This window comes from Canis aureus, chromosome 29 (assembly GCF_053574225.1).
Source record: "Canis aureus isolate CA01 chromosome 29, VMU_Caureus_v.1.0, whole genome shotgun sequence".
In the NCBI taxonomy this organism is placed as follows: Eukaryota; Metazoa; Chordata; class Mammalia; order Carnivora; family Canidae; genus Canis; species Canis aureus.
The window spans coordinates 23,691,520-23,709,356 of NC_135639.1; the positions used below are offsets into that span (position 1 = coordinate 23,691,520).

The window sequence follows — 17,837 nt, forward strand, 5'->3', positions numbered from 1 at the left end:
AGCACCCCACCAACTGAACTTTTGATGAACATGTATGTATATTAGCCTGTAGATTTCGAATAAAATGCAAAACTATTCTGTCTAGTAATTATCTTACAAGGAAACTTTTTAGGAGTAAGCAGATATGGAGGCAAGCTGAAAAGCAGATCTTTTAATTTTCCAGTACAGAGTTTCAAATTGTCATAATCTCAAAATCTTGTAGTATTGTGGATTTACACTCACATAACCTCAGAATCTCATGGTTCTACAGTCACACATTCCACAGTATTGCAATATTAATGTTTCCAGAAATCATAGTCTTACAGTGTCACAATCCCCAAGCTTTGCAAACTCATGGTCTCAAAACCAAAAAGTGTCCTAAATACCTAAGGTCTAGACATCTAAAAATCTAGCAGTTTCACAGTTTTGAAGTCTATAAAACTTGAAATATCACAGTCTGAGTATCTAGAAAACTTATGATCTTTGGTCCCAAGGCCCTTCTAGAAGAAGTCAAATACATTTAATGCACTTAATCTAAGGATAAAATTTGTCCAATCAAAACTGTAACCAAACCTCACTCAAATTCAATGATTTATAAGATGAATGTTCTCAGTGTATGACAGTGCAAGAAATTGGGAGTTGGACTGATAAACAAAAGATATATTTTTTAGACTCACAACACTCAACTTCTAAGATCTTGCAAAGACTATTGAATGTTGAATGTAACAGCTAAAAGCAATAAAAATGTATTATGGAGCTGATAAGATATAGAATTTAAATACATGAAAACAAGAGCATGAAGCGTAGGAGCACTGTTGTAGTATCATAATATTGTTTGCGTATTATCTAAAGATAGGATGAGAAAAGAAAAGTATATACACACATATATATACTTCAGAGGAACCACTAAAAATCAATGCAAACTATATAGTAATACACAAGATGGGTGCTTTGGTGGCTCAGTCGGTTAAGCATCTGACTCTTGGTTTCAGCTCAGGTCATGATCTCAGGGCCATGAGATCAAGTCCCACAACAGGCTCTGCACTTTAGCGTGGAGTTGACTTGAGATTCTCTCTCTCTTCCTCTCCCTCTGCCCCTCCTGGACATGTGTGTGCTCTCTCCCCCTCTCTCTCTCTAAAGTAAATAATCTTAAAAAAATAATTTAAGGGGCGCCTGGGGGACTCAGTGGTTAAGCGTCTGCGTTTGGCTCAGGTCATGATCCTGGGGTCCTGGAACTGAATCCCTTACTGGACTCCCCATGAGGAGTCTGCTTCTCCCTCTGCTTGTGTCTCTGCCTCTCTCTCTCTGTATCTCTCATGAATAAATAAATAAAATTAAAAATAATAATTAAACAATTTTCAACACTTGAGATTAAGTGATATGCAAAAAGCACACACAATTAGCCAAAAATTAACAAGGAAGAGAGAACACAAATAGGACAAATAGAAAATGAATAGAAAAATGGTAAATAACCATATCAGTAATTACATTAAATGCAAAGAGACTAAATATTTTATGTGAAAGGCAGAGATTATAAGACTGGAAGGAAAAGAAAAGACCGACTATAAAGGCAAAGATTCTTAGACTGCATAAAAAAGCAGATACACATAAAATATGACAGAAGCTGAAAGTGAATAAAAGAAAAACATAAACCATGACAGTACAAAGCATAAGAATTTGGAGATACTTCAAGATAAAGAGTATTACCAGAGACAAAATGGGACATTTCAGGAAGACCAAAGTGTCAATTGATCAAGAAGACACAACCAATCAAAGTGAGTATACATCCAATAGAGCTTTAAATCTAAAAAGCAAAAATTGGCAAAACCAACGGGAGAAATAAGCAAATCTATGTTATAAATAGAGCTGTAATATCTTTTCCTCTGTAATTGATAGAATAATAACTCAGTGAGAATATTGAAGTTTTGAACAACCCCTTCAACTAAAATGAGCTAATTGACATTCATAGATTACTACATCTAAGTCCTGAAAAATAAATACTCTTTTTACATGCACATGAAATATTCACCTATAATGACATAAAGAGCCATAAAACAAGTCTTAAAATTTTTCAAAGGATTGAACTACAATACTGAACATTGACTACACTGAAATTAAATTAAAACCCAAGAACAAAAAAATCTCTAGAATATCTCCAAAACTACAACAAAGCAACACACTCATTCATGGTCCATGAATGAAAGAAGAAATAAAAAAGAAAATTAGAAAGTGTTTTGGACTGAATGATGACAACACAATATATCAAAATTTGTGAGGTCTTAGAAGAAAATTAGAGTTGTGATGATTATATCAGAAAATAGGAAAGAGCTACATTCAGTGATCTAAAGTTCTACCTTAAGATGGGGGGGGGGGGCAAAGAAAAACAATTTAAACCTAAAATGAATAAATGAAAAGAAATACACTTTAGAGCAAAAATCAATGATATGAGAGACAAACATCAGGTAAAATTAAAAACCAAGTTGTTTTTGTAAGAAGATGGATAAAAATTGCTATCCTATAGCTAACCTGGTCAACAAAAAATAGAAAACATGAGTTAGTCAAAATCAAGAATAAAAGACACATCATTATCCATTTGACAGCCATTTAAAGGAAAACAAAGTAATATTAAGAACAGTATTATGCCAATAAGTTTGACAACTCAGATGAAATAAGAAAATTTCTTTCTTAAAAGCAACTTTATTGACATATGGCTGATGTACAAAAAAAGCCTGAGCATCTTAAACATATATGATTTGATGAGTTTGGACATCTGAAAACACATGTGAAACTACCCCTATAACCAAGGTAATAGACATACCTGTCAATAAAAGTTTTCTTGTGCTTCCTTAAGGGTTTTTGGATTTTTTTAATAAGAATACAATATGACATTTTCTCTTTAAAATAGTTTTAAGTACACAACACAATAATGTTACCTATAGGCACTATGTTGTACAAGAGATCTCTAGATCTTGCATAACTGAAATTCTATATCCAGTGTGTATGGATTTTTGGCATATTTTGCTTAGATTGTCAGGCATTTTTATAAGGCTTTATGCCTCCTAATATATTGACAGAATTGATGAAACAATAAACAAGTTTATTCATTTTTGTTTACAATCTCATTTATTCTTACTGCCAAGTACAAGTTTTGGCTCAAGAAAGCATTCAATAAAGATTGGAACTGAGTACCACGTATTGAAATAGAAAGATATTTTCATTTGTACACCGGTAATAAGGACTATAAAGAAAGAGCTGACATTTTTGAGGACCCGGGAAACATCTGGCACTGGGCAAGGTGGCTATTTCCATCACATGTTTTGGAGTTTTATGAGTATTGAATGACAATTTATTTCTCACATCTGAAGTCAAAGGGGGAGTATAAACAGTACCAGTGAACTGACATTGTAAAATGCTTTGTAGTTGCACCCTGTACTTCTTTCTTCCTCTAATGATAGAAAGGTAACAGCATGACATAATCCTTTGTGACACCTTCATCTAAGTACCAATCCCCATGTAGACTGATGATGTAACCTCTCTCTTCCTCTACTTCCTCCTCTATAAAACCATTACATTATAGAGTGACAGAAAAATTGAGATAACATATGTAAAGTACTTTTCACAGTGCTTGGCATCTAAAACATTCTCAAAATATGGTATATATTAGTATTAGTACTAGATTAGTATTAGGTTAGCAGGTAAAAGCAACAAAGGACAATAGTAGTGTGATCTCTAGCAAAGTATGTGGCCCTCTCATGACATTGGTTTCCAGACAGATGAAGAGAAGGTCTTGGCTTTGACTTCTTAAAAACCCATCCAGTGCTAAAGCTTATGTATAATGCATGCTTTTACACCAAGGTGTATACATATATACATCACTGGTCTTTATCTTAAATGATACAACGTGCATTTCTGTTTTCCATTTTCATGTATTTGATTGTCTTCATAGTACCTTGTTACTGGATCAGCACAGTAAAGTTTTAGTAAAAAAAAAAAGAGGATGTAGGGATACCTAGGTGGCTCAGTGGTTGAGTGACAGCCTTTTGGCTCAGGTTGTGATCCTAGAATCCTGAGATTGAGTTCCACATTGGGCTCCCAGCATGGAGCCTGCTTCTCCCTCTGCCTATGTCTCTGCCTCTCTCTCTGTGTCTCTCATGAATAAATAAATAAAATCTTTTTTTAAAAAAGAGGATGTACATTAGAAGAGAAATGGTTGATTATCTATCTATAGATAATCATCTATTTACACAATATATAATTATTAATTTGCTTTGTCATGTAGTTTGCAAACTCAACCTCATTAGAAATGTCTTCAGTACCTTCCAATATACATTCCTACAAACTTTTACTTTTAAAAAATATTTTTTTTAATTTATTCATGAGAGACACAGAGAGGCAGAGACATAGGCAGAGGAAGAATCAGGCTCCCTATAGGGAGCCAAATGTGAAACTTCAAGCAGGATCCTGGATCCCCACCTAAGCCAAAGGCAGATGCATTGTCCCCTGAGAAACTTTCAGACCAGGTATCTGCCCCCAGCCCACTGAGCCACCCAGATGCCCTAAAATTTCACTTTTAAATCCAACAATTTCTATGGGCTCCCAGTAGGTTTGTGCAATTAGAACTTAGTCATATTTTTGCACAGAAGATGACAAAGTAGGAAAATCCTAGGCTCACCTTGTCCCATAGATACACCTAGAAAACACCCTCGTTGGTGTAAATAACCCCCAAAATGACCCCAAAACTGCCAGGACCAACTCTCCACAACTACATGTAAAGAAGAGGCCACATTAAAGAAGGTAGGAAGGGTGGAGGCATGACTGGGCACCAAACTGACCTGTGAGACTGTCTATAGGAGGGAGGGATGCCAGGGGCATGAAGAGAAAGGAGCAGACCCCACATCAGGTACACCAGGTACTCCAGCCATAGAAGAGCCACAACAGGAAGCTAAATCCCATAATACTTAGCTTTGAAAACCAGAGGGACCTAATTTTGTGTGTTCTTATAATCAGTGGAGCTTAATATGTGGAACTTTAAAAATCAGCAAGCTTGGCTCTGGGAAACCCAGAAGGGTGGAAAAAAAACTGAGCCCCTGTCCTTAAGGAGACAGTACAACAAAATAATCCCACTGAGATAGAGCATAGAAGCAGCAGTTTTAAAAACTCCTGAGGTATACAGGATGGAGATTTTTTAACTAATCTCAGAACATGTCCTAGAGGGGCAGATATCTTTGGGAGACTTCTCTAAGAACAAAGGAGCTGGAAGGTACCATTTCTACCTGCCCTGGCCTAGATATACAGACACCTGCTGGAACTAGCATGCAGTACAAACACTTTTCACCTAGCTTGCTAACAGCAAATCCCTGCACACTTCTACAAATTCACCCTCTTCATCCCAGGCAGCTACAGATCTGCAACTCACTGGTGTGGAACTTGCTGGCACCACATGCCCCAACCCTGTATTCTCCTGTGAATCTCCCCACTCCCAACACACCCTTAGTAGGAGTTCATCCAAAGCGGTGCCACAAGCCTGGCACTATGTAAGTAGCCCTGACAGAGGTCAGAATCCCTTCAAAGTGACTGTTGCCCCAGCAAGAGGGGAAGATAACCACACACACATCTAAATGCAGCCCCAGCAGTGGGCTGGGGGCAGATACCTGGTCTGAAAGTTTCTCAGGGGACAATACAGGGAGAGCATCCTGCAGTTTGGAGCTACTACAGCTCTGGCAAACACTGGTCTGACTCACCTCAAGCAAAAAGTGTCCCCAGACTGGCCCACTAACAACACAGGGAGCAAACCGTGCTCACAAAAGGCAAAGAGAGCCATTGTAGACAAGTGGACTGAAGGTACACATGGGTTAACCGCAACAGTAGGGTATACCCAACACATGCAGGAGACACCCCTGAAGTGCCAGCTTCTGGGGAACAGAGGGCATTGTACTACAGGACACACCAGGACCTCTTCTTCATAAGGCCACTATTTTCAAGAGCAGGACACATAACTGACTTCCCTAACACATAGAAACAAACACAGATTGTTGTACAATATGAGGACACAAAGGAATATGTCCTAAAGGAAATAACAGAACAAAATCACAGCTGAAAATTTGACTGTAAACGTTTTCTTTTCTCTTGTTGCTTTCAAAATTCTTTATCACTACTTCTTTTTCCATTTTAATTACTATGTGTCTTAGTGTGGACCTCCATGGCTTGATTTTGTTGGGGATCTCTTTGCCTCCTGGATCTGGATTTCTGTTTCCTTCCCCAGAATCAGGAGATGTTCAGCTATTATTTCTTCAAATAAATTCATTCTTTCTTTCTTTCTTTCTTTCTTTCTTTCTTTCTTTCTTTCTTTCTTTCTCTTTCTTTCTTTCTCTTTCTTTCTCTCTTTCTTTCTCTCTTTCTCTCTTTCTTTCTCTCTTCTCTTTCTTTCTTTCTCTTTCTCTCTTTCTCTCTCTTTCTTCTCTTTCTTTCTTTCTTTCTTATTTTCTTTCTTTCTTTCTTTCTTTCTTTCTTTCTCTCTTTCTTCCTCTCTCTCTTTCTCTCTCTCTTTTTCTTTCTTTCTTTCTTTCTTTCTTTCTTTCTTTCTTTCTTTCTTTGATAGTCAGAGAGAGAGAGAGAGGCAGAGACACAGGCAGAGTGAGAAGCAGGCTCCATGCACCGGGAGCCCGACGTGGGATTTGATCCCAGGTCTCCAGGATCGTGCCCTGGGCCAAAGGCAGGCGCTAAACCGCTGCGCCACCCAGGGATCCCTCTTTCTTTCTTTTTTAATAATAAACTTATTTTTTATTGGTGTTCAATTTGCCAACATACAGAATAACACCCAGTGCTCATCCGTCAAGTGCCCCCCTCAGTGCCCGCCACCCATTCACCCCCACCCCCCGCCCTCCTCCCCTTCCACCACCCCTAGTTCGTTTCCCAGAGTTAGGAGTCTTCCATGTTCTGTCTCCCTTTCTGATATTTCCCACCCACTTCTTGTCCCTTCCATTCTATTCCCTTTCACTATTATTTATATTCCCCAAATGAATGAGAACATATAATGTTTGTCCTTCTCTGATTGACTTATTTCACTCAGCAAAATACCCTCCAGTTCCATCCACATCGAAGCAAATGGTGGGTATTTGTCATTTCTAACGGCTGAGGAATATTCCATTGTATACATAGACCACATCTTCTCTATCCATTCATCTTTCGATGGACTCCGAGGCTCTTTCCACAGTTTAGCTATTGTAGACATTGCTGCTAGAAACATGGGGTGCAGGTGTCCCGGCATTTCACTGCATCTGTATCTTTGGGGTAAATCCTCAGCAGTGCAATATGTTTTCTGTCCCATTTTCTCTCTCTTCATATTCTGGGATCACTATAATGTGAATGATATTAAGCTGGATGGTGTCATTGAGTTCAAACTTAAGTGGCTATCAACTTTGTAATATAGACTACTATATGTATAAGCTATTATATATAAACCTAATGAAAACCTCAAGTCAAAAACCAGTAATAAATATGCAAAAAATAGAGAAAGGAATACAAGTATATCACTAAAGCAAGCTAGCAAACTATGAGAAGAGAGTAAGAGAAGAAAGGAATAGAGAAGAACTATAAAAATAATCATAAAAAAGTAATTAAGGGCAATAAATACACACCTATCAACAATTATTTTGAATATAAATGGACTACAATGTCTAATCAAAAGACAGGGTGAAAAAATGGATTAAAAAGCTAGAAACATCTATCTGCTGCATATAAGAGACTCATTTCAGACATGAAGACACCTGCAGATTAAAAGTGAAGGGATGGGGATCCCTGGGTGGCGCAGCGGTTTGGCGCCTGCCTTTGGTCCAGGGCACAATCCTGGAGACCCAGGATTGAATCCCACGTCGGGCTCCCGGTGCATGGAGCCTGCTTCTCCCTCTGCCTATGTCTCTGCCTCTCTCTCTCTCTCTGTGACTATCATAAATAAATAAAAAAAAAAGTGAAGGGATGGAAAAGCATTTATCATCCATATGGAAGTGAAAAGAAAGCTGAGGTAGCAATATTTATGTTGGACAAAATAGACTTTAAAACAAAGACTGTAACAAGAGACTTAGGACATTATATAATAATTAAGGGAACAATCCAACAAGAAGATATAACAATTGTAAATATTTATGTGCCCAACATGAGAGCACCAAATATATAAATCATCTAATAACAAATATAAAGAAAGTGATCACTAGTAATACAATGATAGTAGGGGACCCTACTTCCATCAATCATTCAAACAGAAAATCAACAAGGAAACAGTGGTTTTGAATTATAGATTGGACCAGATGTATCAGATATATTCAGAACATTCCATCCTAAAATAATGGAATACACATTCTTTTCAAGTACATAAGGATCATTCTTCAGAATAGATTACATATTAGGCCAAAAAACAAGTCTCAACAAATTCAAAAAGTTGAAGTTATACCACACATCTTTTCCAATCACAGCATTATGAAAATAGAAATCAAGCACAAGAAATAATCTGGAAAGAATACAAATGCATGGAGGTTAGATAACGTGCTACTGAGCAATGAATAGGTCAAACAAGAAATTAGAAAGTAAATTTAAAAATACATGAAGACAAAAGAAAATGAAAACACAATGGTACAACATCTTTAGGATGCAGCAAAAGCTATTCTAAAGGAAAAGTTTATAGCAATGCCAACCTAACTCAAAAAAGAAAAAATAAGGGACTCCTGAGTGGCTCAGTGGTTGAGCATCTGCCTTTGGCTCAGAGCATGATCCCACGATAGGGGTTGAAGTTCTGCATCTGGCTCCCTGCAGGAAACCTGTTCTCCCTGTGCCTATGTCTCTGCCTCTTTCCCTTTCTCTCATGAATAAATAAGTAAATATTTTTTAAAGAAAAATAAAAAATTAAAAAAGACTCAAATAAATATCTTAACCTCATATCTAAAAAGGCTAGAAAGGAACAAACAAAACTCAAAACAAATGGAAGGAAAGAAATAATAAAGATTAGAGCAGAAATAAATAAAATAGAAACTAAAAAAAATAATACAGATGAATAAAACCAGACGACAGTGTTTTGAAAAGATCATAAATTTTATAAACTTTAACCAGACTCATCAAAGAGAGAGAGAGAGAGAGGATTCAAACAGAATCATAAATTGAACAGGAGAAATAACAGTCAAAAATACAGAAATACAAATGATTGCAAGGAAGTATAAAAATTATATGCCAACAAATTGGACAACTTAGGAGAAATGGATAAATTTTTTAGAAACATATAACCTCCCAAAACGAAATCAGGAGGAAAAGATTTGAATAGATTACCAGCAATGAAATTGAATCAGTGGGATGTCTGGGTGCCTCAGCAGTTGAGCGTCTGCCTTCCGCTCAAGGCATGATCCCGGGATCTGGGATCCAGTCCCACCTTGGGCTCCTGGCGGGGAGCCTGCTTCTCCCTCTGCCTGTGTCTCTGCCTCTCTCTCTCTCTCTGTCTCTCATAAATAAAAAAATAATAATAAAAAATAAAATCTTAAAAACAGAACAAAACAAAACTAGATAAAAACACCACAAAAAGTGAACTATAAGCCAATATCTCCAATGAACATAGATGCAAAATCTTCAACAAAATATTAGCAAACAAAATCCAATAATACGCTAAAAAAATTATTTGCCATGATCAAGAGGGATGCATTCCTCATATGAAGGGTTAGTCAATATCCACAAATCAATCAATGTGATATGTCACATCAATCAAAGAAAGGATAAAAACCATATGATCATTTTAATAGATACTAACATTTGTATGGAACCACAAAATATCCCAGATAGCCAAAGGAACCTTCAATAAGAACAAAACTGGGGGCATCACAATCCCAGATTTCAAGATATAGTGCAAAGTGGTAGTAATAAAAAAAAGTATGGTTCTGGCACAAAAATAGACATATAGATCTAGGAAACAGAGTAGAGAACCGAGAAATGAACCCATGATTATAAGATCAATTAATTTTCAACAAAGAAAATAATATCTAATGGGAAAAAGAGTATCTTCAACAAATGGTGTTGGGAAAACTAAATAGCTACATTCAAAAGAATGGAACTGGACTACTTTTCCACACCATACACAAAAATAAATTCAAAACAGATTAAAGGTCAAAATGTAAGACCTGAAACCATAAAAATCCTAGAAGAGAGCACAGCCACTAATTTTTTGGACATTAGCTGTAGCAATATTTTTCTAGATTCATGTCCTTAGGCAAGAGAAACAAAAGTAAAAATAAACTATTGAAACTACATCAAAATAAAAAGCTTCTGCACAGTGAAGGAAACAACAAAACTAAAAAGCAATCTACAGAATGGGAGAAGATATTTGCAAATGATATATCCAAAAATGGGTTAATATCCAAGATACGTAAAGTGGTTATAAAACTCAAAACCCCAAAAATAATCCAACCAAAACTTGGTAGAAGACTTGAGCAGACATTTCTCCAAAGAAGACATGCAGATGGCTAAGAGAAACATGAAAAGATCCTCAACATCACTCATTGTCAGCGAAATGCAAATCAAAATTACAATGAGAGGTCACATCACATCTGTCAGAATAGCTAAAATCAAAACTACAGGAAACAATAAAGGATATGGAGGAAAAGGAACCCTCAGGCACTGTTGGTGAGAATGCAAACTGGAGCAGCCACTGTAGGAAACAGTATGGAGGTTACTCAGAAAATTATAAATAGAATTATAAATAGAATACATAGGTTATTATCATATGACCTAATAATTCCACTACTGGGTATTTAGCCAAAGATCACAAAACACTAATTCAAAAAAATATATACACCATATATTTATTGCAGGGTTATCAACAATAGCCACAGTATGGAAGCAAAGTGTCCATAAATAAATGAATAGATAGGGATGCCTGGGTGTCTCAGTTTGTTAAATGTCAGACTCTTGGTTCTGGCTCAGGTCTCAGAGGTGTGAGATCAAGTCCCACATCCAGCTCCATGCTCAGTGCAGTCTGCTTAAGATACTCTCTCCCCCTCTCTATCTGCCCTTCCCATAGCTCATGTGCTCTTTAAATATATATATATAAATATATATATAATATATATATTAAGTATACATATAAAAGATAAAAAATAATAAAATGAATGAGAAAGATGTGGTATATGTATATATATACACGCACACATATATATACATATATACATGTATGCACACAATGGAATATTACTCAGCCATAAAAAGACTAAAATCCTGCCATTTGCAACAAGATGGATGGATCTAGAGGGTATAATGCTAAGTGAAACAAGTCAGAGAAAGACAAATACCATTTGATTTTTCACATGTAGAATTTAAGAAGCAATTAAAGAACAAACAAAACAAAATAAAACAAAACAAATATAGAGAACTGATAATTATCAGAGGAGAGGTGGGTGGGGTGATGGATGAAATAGGTGAAGGGGACCAAAAGTACATTTACTATGATGAGTACTGTGTAATGGATAGAAAAATCAATATATATATATATAATATATATAATCTCTCTATATAATATATATATATAATATATATAATCAATATATTATATACTTGAAGCTAATATAACACTATATATTAATTATACTGGAATTAAATTAATTGTACTGGAATTAAAATTATCTATGTGTATCTATACATGTATAACATGTAATTAATTATACTGGAATGAAATTACATATATATGTGTGTGTACAAGCTTAATCATTTTTTAAAATTTTTTAAAAGATTTATTTATTTATTTATTTATTTATTTATTTATTTATGATAGACACACACACACACACACACACACACACACAGAGGCAGAGACACAGGCAGAGGGAGAAGCAGGCTCCATGCCGGGAGCCCTACGTGGGATTCGATCCTGGGTCTCCAGGATCACGCCCTGGGCTAAAGGCAGGCGCCAAACCGCTGAGACACCCAGGGATCCCTTAATCATAATTTTAATGAGATATCTAGATCCAGAGTTGTTCACATATACCATACGTCTCCATACCATTTGTTGGAACTCCACTTCTAAACGTTATTTAGGAAAATTTGCCAGACTGCAAGTGTTAGTAAACAAATGCTATTAAGTCTACTCTAATAAAAATAAATGATTGTAAAACTTCAACAGTTATTCTGGATCATAAATTACTTGTGATGTATATTCCAGTTGAAGATGAAAGTCCAAGATTTAAAACACCACCAGTAAGAGTGATTATTCTAATGAAGGAAAAGAATGCTGGCACAAGCTTTAGAAGCAAATTTACTATATTTACACCCTGGATTCAATACTTTCTAATTACATGATCTTGTACATGTAACATAACCTCATTACTATTCCATTTTTATATATGTGAAATGGGAATTCTTGAAAATGGTCAATAAAAACCAAAAGCTTATCATGGTTTCCATGGCAAATTCTGATTAAATACATTTTTTTCTTAGTGAATTATCAATTACTAAAGTTTGAAATAATTTGTGTGGTTTGTTAGTTATAACGAGGATGTGAAACATGAAGGAAGACACTAGGAATAGAAGTTGGGAGAGTCCCAAAGGGCTGCCATTTGCACTAACAAATAGTTTACCACTATCTCCTAGGCAGTTAGTTCACCAGTCAGTAAGTTTTCTAGCCCTGATTTCAATTTTTTTTTGTTTTGTTTTAGAGCCTCATCCCTAACCATTTCTCATTTTTCTATGTTCCCAGGCAAAGACAGCTAAGCTTGATTTCACACTCTCATTGCACTTTGTTCAAATACCAACTGCTGTACATATTCTACTGATTTCCTTACAGATTATTTTCCCAGGCAAACTGAGTGCCTCAAACATTAGGATCACTACTTAGGTTTTTTCTATCAGTTCCACTAAAAACATGGATTGTGTTGTTGTTGTTGTTGTTATTGTTGTTGTTCATTGCTATATTCCCAGCACTTAACACAGTGCCTGGAACATAATATTTATTGATTAACACAATTATGATTTCAGTGCCTAATAAATGTTTGTTCCCAGGAAACTTTTGTGGAATGTGTTAGTGACAGAAGAAAGGGGATGAAGAGAGATGAATGGCTCAATTGAGTCAAAGCTTTTACATGGAAAGAAAAATCCCTCACCCAGATCTATACAGAAAAGTTAAAAATGTCCCAGATGTTACAAAAATCAGAGTTCAAAATAGAATATCATCCTTGGGATGATTTAAATAATATCAATCAAGTCTCTTGTTTCATTTAGGTTATTTTATGATATAGAATCTACACTTCTAAGCATTGCTTTAAAATCATTACTCATTTCTTAGCTGCATGGAAATAGAGGATTTGCCTTTTCTGTTTAGCTTGGTACATGTTAAATCAAGTAGTTTCAGAATGGCATTGCATGCAACTTTAGAAATAAGAACTCCCTGAAAACAACTAATAAGCATCATATTGTCTATGTTTCATTTATCTTGGATATTACATATGTCTCATTAGGGTCAGGACCAAATATTCTTAACATTTTGACTAGCACATTATAGATGACTGATAAGTATATGTTAAACAAACACAACAGGAAAAAGTGAATGCCACAGATGTTTTGATATGTGAAAGCAGAAAAACACACAGCTTATATTTTGAAAAATAATTCTGAGATTTTAAGAAAAATGCATATATCATCCCATTAAGATATATGTGGCAATAGAAGTTTTCAGTGTCCAGATCATAGAGGTAAGTAAGCTCATTAATATACATTGTAAAGCTTGGGTCACAAATCAAGATACTACTTTCTATCTTTGTCCATACTGTCTACTGAGTGAAAGTAGCTTGGGTCAACTAGTATTCGTCTCTCCATTTGACCATGAATCCATTTGCTGAATAAGTATTTGCTGAATATTTATTAAGGTAAAGATTAAGAACTAGACAGTATTTAGTATCTACTAGTATCTGGTATTTATCTCTATATATATCTGCCTTCAGGGGCTTAACGGTAGAAGAGAAATAAATTAATTATATTATTAGTAATAGTAAAATATGATAAGTGCTATACCAGGTACATCATATGGAAGAGTAGGAACATGTCACTTATTCTAGATATAATCAAAAAGTGGTCCCTAGAGAAAATGATATCTGAGCTAAGATCTAAAAGATAAGTAACTTGTGAGAAATTGTTTCAGATAGAAGAAATTCAGTTGATGGTATAAAGACAGTCATTTCAAACTGAAGAATAAGTCTTTCTCTTATTTACAACATAGGGAGAGGCTATGGTCACCTCAAGACCTGACTCAACAAATGGAAAAATGGATACAGCAGGTTGGAGACTATTTCACCTTCCTATTATTTATGATTATCAAAAAGTCAGAGAAGTTAATTGTAAGCATGAACACTGACAGCAGTACTCTATCAAGGAAGACAAGTGAAAACATGTGAAATGATTGAATACCATTTGTCAAATGAGAAGTCAAAAAAAATTGGGGGCAGGTCTACAGGTTCTTTTATGCAGAGGAGAATTATCAGGCAAAAAAAGTCAAGGTACATAAAATTCAAACCCAGGGATAGGTGGCACTTATTTTTAAATATATAATTGAGCTTTCTAATTCTTCTAAGTGTCTGAGCCAATGAACACCCTATAGATAGTATTAGTAGAGGCACGCATAAATTTATTGGCCAGCAACGTTCCTTGGTGCCTCAAGTATGTCTCCAACATATGTATCAGGAAAAGATGCATTATTCTGAGATATTTTCCAGTCCTACTGATTTCAGATGACAACATCAAAACTCTATGAAATTTTTATTCTCAAAGGCTTGCAGCTATTCCTGGCCTTCTTAGATAAAATAATCCAGTGACCCAAGACTTCTGCTTGCCTCAGAGCTCTTCCATTATCTCTGAAGACTTTCCTTGTAAGCATAAGAATTACGGTATCATGTCGGGAATTATTTTCCCAAATTGGTTCAGAGTCAGGCTATGCAACTGCCCTGGGCTCTATGTTTTGCTAGTATTGATGATATTCCAGGAAAGCTTTTCTCTAGAATAGACTTTAAGCCACCTTTATACTCATTGTATTTATTGCCCAATTTGGGGCTTCAATATTTCCAGACTAAAAGATATTCTCACTTAGAGGTATCTATTGAAGAGAAGATGGTGCCATAAAATTCTTTATAAATGTGTAGCTGATTCTGCAATGCATTCTTGGTCTCATCATTTTTTGGAAAAAAAATTCGTCTTAACCTAGTTTTATTGAAAAATAACTATTTTCCAACAAAATAGATGAGAAGAGCAGCATTGCTTTACATTTTTGCCAATTTCTTTTGTGCCCTGCTTAATAGAAGACAGCTGGATTCTCATAATATCAGTTTCTGTATTCAATGCATTGTGATTTATGTTGTTTTGGCTGAAGTATATGAAGAAATTATAGCTTTACACAGATAAGTAGAGAAGACTTTATAGATCTTCCAAAAGATTTGAGGGACCCCAGAATCCTTTTTTTTGGGGGGGACCCCAGAATCCTAAGAGCACACCTGGCAGGTCCTAATCTAACCCACAGTAGGCGGTGAGTCTTTACTGAGTTCAGACACGAATTAAATAAACTGTGGAAACAGAGGGAAAGAAGTCACAGAGAGAAAAAGATTTAATTGTAAAATTTGGTTAACATAGAAGCACTTCCTCTTTATATTGCTATTTATTACTGGGGAGAAAAATTGTGCCTCCATCTTGCCCCCTTTATCTTAACCATCTAGTGGTTTTCTTACTAAAAGTTCCAGTGAACACACAACATCATTTATTGGACAACAAGACTTTTTAGGGCACAGGTTCCATAGTATCCTTTATAACATCTTTTCTCAGAATGGGGCAAGTCTATCCTTCGATTATTTAGAGTTAAATGAATTTGGCCAGATTTTAAAATATATGTGAAACATTTTATCTGTTCCAACAGGTTGGTACATTTGTGTGTGTGATACTTTAATTTCTTAAAAAAATTATTTTTGCATTTTTTCATTAAGATATAATTGACATAATATTTTGTAAGTTTAGGGTGTACAACACACTGATCTGATACATTTATATATTGAAATAGGATTACCACCATGGTGTTAGCTAATACCTCTATTATGTCACATAATTATCATTGGTTTTTTATGGTGAAAAGAATTAACATCTAGTCTTTTAATAACTTTGAAGTTTATAATACAGTATTATTGACATATAATTACTTTGCTGTGTATTAGATCTGCAAAAGTTATTTAGCTACCACTTATAAATTTGCACCCTTAACCATTTCCTGAATTCCTCCATCTTCCAGGCTCTGGTACTCACCATTCTATTCTTTGTTTCAAGGAGTTCAGCTTTTTTAAATTTCACATAAGTGATATTACACAATATTTGTCTCTCCGTCTGCCTTATATCACTTAGCATAATGCCCTCAAGTTCCATTCAATTTGTCACAAGTGGCAAGATTTCCTTTTTAATAGTGGCTGAGTAAAATTTCATTATGTATGTGTGTGTACAAACACACATGCACACACACATCATATTTTTATCTATTTACTTGTTAATAGACACTCAGATTGTCTCCATATATCTTGGCTATTGTAAATAATGCCGCAATAGCTTGGGAGTGCAAGTATCTTTTTGATATCCTGTTTTCATTTCCTGTGGGTATATACCCAAATGCAGGATTGCTGGATCTTACTGTAGTTGAATTTTTAATTTGATGCAGAACATCCATACTATCTACCATAGTGGCTGAACCAATCTACATCCCCACCAACAGTGCATAAGGATTCCCTTTTCTCCACATTCCCACCAACACTTAACTCTTGTCTTCTTGAAGGCAGCCATTCTAACAGGAGTGAAGTGATATCTCCTCATGGTTTTGATCTGCATTTTACTGATGATTAGTAATGTTAAGCATCTTTCCATGTGCCTATTTGTCATTTGCATAACTTTCTCTGCTCATTTTTAAATGATTTTTTGTTATGAATTGTATGAGTTCTTTATATATTTGGGATATTAATCCCTTATTGGATATATGGTTTGCCAATGTTTTCTTCCACTCTGTGGGTTGCCTTTTTTATTTTATTGTTTCTTTTTCTGTCTATTTTAGTTTGAAGAAGTCCCACTTGTTGATCTTTACTTTTACTGTTTGTGCTTTTGGCATCATATCTGAAAAATCACTGCCAGGACCAATGTCAGGGAGCTTCTTCTCTATGTTTTCCTCTAGGAATTTTATGGTATCAGGTCTTATGTCTAAGACTTTAATACATTTTGAGTTAGTTTCTGTGAGTATTGTGACATAGGGAACCCCAAATTGATATTTATGCATGGAGTTATCCCAGTTTTCAACACCTTTTAGGAAAGTTTAGTATATTAGTATTTTTTTTATTACTTGTTGACATGCATGGATTAGGGATGAGCTGTACTTTTCATCTATCTTCTGTTGCTACACCAAATAAGAAGATAGCATGGTAGAAATAAGCATAGTATTCAGTAAATATTGGTTGAAATGGAAGATTAAAGGGTTGATTTGAGATGAATCTCTCTACCCAAACATTCTTTCATACCTAGTTTAAGCTTAAACCTTTGTCTGGAGTTTCCTTGTTAGCTTTGAATGAGTCTAAATAATGTGGCGTCCAGCCTTGCAGCGTGGGTGAAGACTTCAGGCTCTAGTTCTTGTTTCCATTCTGAAGTGTTGTGAGGTTTATTCTCTCTATATAGCCAATAGCTTCAGGTTTGCTGATACTAAACAAATATAATAGTAATTCCCTAGGGACACTGAGAGCTAGAGATTTAGTATTTTGAAAATATTTGAAGTTTTAAAAAGGGATTTAAGCAGAAAATATTAATAATAAAATTGAAAAAAGAGATGAAACATTTCTAAA

General features: G+C 35.3%; 1 long non-coding RNA gene across 1 annotated transcript in view; it reads right to left on the reverse strand.

The window, feature by feature from the left end:
• The window catches only part of LOC144300804 (uncharacterized), a 66,121-nt gene that overhangs the window by 18,199 nt on the left and 30,085 nt on the right, over positions 1-17,837 (reverse strand). The window lies entirely within an intron of this gene.